At 41.7% G+C, this 5,061-nt stretch overlaps 1 protein-coding gene across 2 annotated transcripts in view; it reads left to right on the forward strand.

Annotated features, from left to right (window-relative positions):
• Window positions 1-5,061, forward strand: part of SLC12A1 (solute carrier family 12 (sodium/potassium/chloride transporter), member 1) — a 139,070-nt gene that overhangs the window by 11,048 nt on the left and 122,961 nt on the right. The window lies entirely within an intron of this gene.

A 5,061-nucleotide genomic window follows, 5' to 3' on the forward strand; every position in this document is an offset into this window, starting at 1 on the left:
TGTTTCATGAAATTTTTCTGTGTCTTCCAATTCTTTTCGATACAGTGACTCAGTATATTCCTTCCATCTTCTTTTAATACTTCCAGGATCATTTAACGTTCTGCCGAAAGCATCCTTGATTATAGCAACTCGAGGTTGCAATCCTACATTATCTTAAAGGGTCCCTATGAGTCAGAATCAACTTGAAAGCAGAGGATTTGGTTTGAAGAATAAGGTAATTAGATAATGAAAAGCCTTTTGTAGCTTAATGGTAAAGAATTGTAATATCAACTCAGAGGCACACAGTTCAAACCTAGCAGCTGTTCCACACGACAAAGATGGCTAATCACCTCCCGTGTGATTAACAGTCTCTGAAAACCCATTGGAGGCCAAGCAATGAATTGGTTCTGACTCAAGGCACAGAACAACACCAACAACACTTAACGATTAACCTCAATTTCCTATTTCTCTCACTCACTGCTCTCCCTCGTACTGCCAGAAAAGAACAAGATGATCTGGCTTGAGATTCATTCTTTTCCTCCCTGCTTTTTTGTGATCTGCACAGTGGAAATAATAAGGAATGGAGAACCCAAAAGGGAAGGAGGAGGCAAAGACAGAGAAGAAACTGAAGGTCATCTGCTTCTATAGGACAGTGCTTTGCTGTTGGTGTGTGCTGTTGAGCCAGAACCCATGCATAGCTGACCCTCCAGTGAGTTCTCAGAGGCAGTACACCATCATTGCCTTTGGGATTGCAGTGCAGATTCTTCCCTCTAGGCCAAAAGAGCTCCTTCAAATTACTTTGTCGATGCAAAACCACAGCAGCTCCTTGGTTGACACTGAGAAGAGATTACCTGTGCCACTGCCCTCCTCCAATTAGTTTGTTGTGCAATAACTGCTATCTTGTTGTATTACATTAGTTACCCAGGACACACTAGTATCATGAACAAAGTTTTATAGGAGAGGAAAGGTGAGGAGGAATCCTTCCATACAGAAGGAGGAGGACATCCTAGAAGATTACAAGGAATTAAAGTCACTTGGAGTAAACGGCCCTAATAAGATCAGTTTTCAATGGGTATGCAATGGTACACCGAATCTTTAAAAGTTTGAGAGCCCTTGCTTATGGGAAGAATAAGGGTAAAGAACTTCAATCATGTCAGTGGGTAAGGGGAGCCCATATTATAAATACTGATTATTTATTTTACACAAGATCCATTTCAGAAAGAAGGCGGGGGGGGGGGGGAAGACTTGTTCAAACTTCTTAGCTGGAAGTATCAAAGATATAATTTAAAGCTTACATAAATTTAAACCAGTTAAATAAGGAAATGGCAGGCAGTCTCTAGTTATGAGAATCCAATTGATAGACAGTTCCTAACTGCCCTTTAATATTATATAAATTTGTTCTTACTTTGAAAAGATTGACAACAAAATTTACTTGCAAAAAAAAATCTTCATCACAATCACCTTCACCTGCTGCATGAACTGCCTTTAAATGCTTGAAAAGGCTTTTAACCTTTCTTACACTAAAGTAAGAGTAAGAGCCATTAAGAAGGCCTGGTGGTGTAATACAGGGTGGATTATGAGTTGAACTGCAAACTTAAAGGTCTGTGGTTCAAATCCACCAGCCACTCCTTGAGACACAAACATCCTCCTTCCATAAAGATTCACAACCTGGGAATGTTGGTGGAGGATCACCATGAATGAGAATCAACACGGTGGAAAATTATTAGATATACTTGTTCCAATTCAGCTACAGATTCCACTTGATGACCTAATGCAGTTAGAAAAATATCTGGTTTAGACCTCCGTACTACCTGTATTCTATAATAATGATAGTTAAGTGCTGAATCTAAGAGTAGTTGTTGTTATGTGCCATTGAGTTGTTTTTGACTCATGGCAGCCCTATGTACATTAGCTCTGAAACCTGCTATTTCCTTAGCCAATCTCGTCGTCTCTGACAGACCTAATTCCATTTCTTCAGTCACTGAGTCAATCAATCCATCTACTGCACTGTTCCTCTACCCTTCCAAGCATGATGTCCCTCTTCAAGGAATGGTGCCTCCTGGCCACTTGCCCAAAGTATATGAGACAGAGCTTAAAATCTTTGCCTCCAGGACACAGCCTGTTTTGACCTTCTCGAGGAAAGACCTGTTCTCTTGGCAGTCCTTGGAATAGTCAACAGTCTTCTGCAGCACCACAACCCAAAGGCATTGATCCTTCTTCTATCATCCTTAGTCCTTGCCCAGATCTCTGATACATAGCAAGTAACTGTGAAGACCATGGCCTGGATCAGGTTCACTTTAGTCTCTATAGTAACATCATTGATTTTCCGTACTCTAGAGAGGTCCCTGAAAGGATACTTTCCCAATGCAGTTTGTCTTTTTATTTCCTCACTGCTGGTGCCAAGAGTGTTGACTGTGGAACCAAGCAAGCTGAAGTTATCAACAATCTTCATTTCTTCTCTGTCCAACATGATGCCAATTGGCCTAGTGGTGATCTTGGTCTGCTTGATGCTGAGCTTCAATCCACAGTCCTAGACCTTCTACAGCAAACACCTTATGTCCTCTACAATTTCAGCAAGCAGGATTGTGTCATATAAGGGATTTCCCAATATTTTCAAGTGTCTTATGCAAGAGATTACTTTTGGGGGAGCCCAGTGGGATACAGGCAGGTATATGGATCTAAAACAATACAAAATTATATATTGGAGAGGAATTAAAAAGTTGTTCTTAACTTGAAGGAACTGGAGCTATTTCTTCCCTCACTGACTCAGACTATCTTACTAAGAATGAAGGACTTCGTCAAAATTAAGTAACAGGAAGGAAAAAAAAGGAATAGTTTCAACCCTTACTCATACTACTATTTATTTCCACTCAGTCTTTCTAGTGGTTATTCACGAGATGTCTTAGCTTCAGTACAGAACTCCAAAAGGAGCTCTGGAGATGTAATCCATAGCCTGTTTCGTTGCCAACTGAAAGGTCTCCTGTGGTCCCACAGTGTCCCAAGGGAGTAAAAGGAGTTCTCTCCTCTTGCTAAGATTCACAGCTTCAGAAACTCAATGGAGAGAAAGTCTCTATGAGCCACATTAAACTTAATGGCAATGGTTAAGAGAGTACCTACCTAGATGGCTTAAATCATTAAACACTGTGCTACAAACTGAAAGATTGGCAGTGTGAACTCACCTCGAGGCTCTGCTAAAGAAAGATTTCATGGTGAGCTTCAGTCATGAAAACTCTATGGAATGTAATCCTACTCTTAAAACATGTGGAGTTACCATTGGTGGTGTGGTATGTTTCAGCTGTGACCCACAGCAACACTATAAACAATGGATCTGTGCTCGCTTCGGCAGCACATATACTAAAATTGGAACAATACAGAGAAGATTAGCATGACGCCTGCCCAAGGGTGACATACAAATTTGTGAAGTGTTCCACATTTTTTAAAAAACAAAAAAAACCCCACAACACCAAAACCAATGGATCTGGACCCTGCCCTACCTTGTGCATCTTCCCCAGCTCTGACACACTTGAAGCCATTATTGCAGTCACTGTGTCAATCCATTTTACTGAGGGTCTTCCTCTCTTTTGCTGGCCCTTACCTCTCTGCCTCCTGACAACATGCCCAAAGTATGGGAGACAAAGTTTAACCACCCCTGCCTAAAAGGAGAACCAAGGCTTTAATTTCCCCAAGATAACAGGTGGTAGTGGTGTGAAAATACTATTGTTGTTGTTGTTGTTGTTATGTGTCGTCGAGTCGCTTGCGACTCACAGCGACCCTATGTACAACAGCCCTAAACTCTGCTCTGTCCTGTACCAATCGCACTGTCATTGACACTCCCATCCCGATTATCCCAGTCACTGAATCAATCCACCTCATAGAGGGCCGTCCCCTCCTGCGCTGTCCCTCCACCCTCCCAAGCATGATGTCTCTCTCCAAGGACCTGTCCCTCCTTGCAACATGTCCAAAGTATGTTAGACGGAGCCTCAGAATCCTTGCCTCCAAGGAGCTGCCCGGTTTAACCCTTTCCAGGATGAATCTGTTTGTTTTCCTAGCAGTCCATGGAATACTCTTCTCCAGCACCACAGCTCAAAGGCATCAATTCTCCTTCTATCCTTCTTAGTTATTGTCCAACTCTCTGATGCATAACAAGTGATTGCAAAGACCATAACCTGTATCAGACACACCTTAGTCTCCAAGGAGACACCATTGCTCTTCAGTACTTTGGAGAGGTCCCTAACAGCAGACTTTCCCATGGTAATACATCTAATTTTCTGGCTGCTGGTGCCTAGAGTATTGACTGTGGAGCCAAGGAAACTAAAGCTGTGAACAATCTCAATCTCTTCACCATCCATACTGATGCTGCCAATTGGCCCAGTGGTGAGAATCTTTGTCTTCTTGACACTGAGCCTCAATCCATATTGGAGGCTGAAGTCCTTGTGAAATATAAAATTTGAAAGAATTATCCTCCAATATAGGAGTTAATCAAAAGAACACTACCATCATGTCAATTCCAACTCATAGGGATCTTCCATTGGATTTCTGAGGCTGTAAAAATCTTAATGAGAGGGGACTTCTTAATCTCCCAAAGAGCAACTGGTGAATTTGAACTACCAACCTTTTAATTAAAAGTCCAACACTCTATACACTCTGCTACTTGTTGTTATGTATCTTCCAGTTGGAACTGATTTATAGCTCACCCTCCAGAAGGTTTTCAGAGACAGTAAGCCGCAGGAGAGGAGATTTCCCATCCTTCTACAGAGCTTCTGGTGGATTCAAACCATGTGCCTTTGGGATTGTAGCTTCTTACCCATAGACCACCAGAGCGCCATGCCACTAAAGCTCCTTAAAATAAGAATAGATTTCTTATAATCATACAATTATAATGTCCTTAAATTTCATTAGAGTACTTGAGAACCTTCCTTTTTTGTTTAGTTTTGGTTTTTGTTATGTACTGTCAAATCCAATCCAACTTGCAAAGGAGGAGATTGCCCCTCCTTCTCCAGCAGAGCATCTCATGGATTTGAACCATGAACCTTTGGGATTGTAGTGCAGCTTTTTGCCACTAGACCACCAGAACTCCTTGAG

Source organism: Elephantulus edwardii, unplaced genomic scaffold (genome assembly GCF_000299155.1).
Source record: "Elephantulus edwardii isolate Elephantulus edwardi_28Jun2011 unplaced genomic scaffold, EleEdw1.0 scaffold00164, whole genome shotgun sequence".
Lineage (NCBI taxonomy): Eukaryota > Metazoa > Chordata > Mammalia > Macroscelidea > Macroscelididae > Elephantulus > Elephantulus edwardii.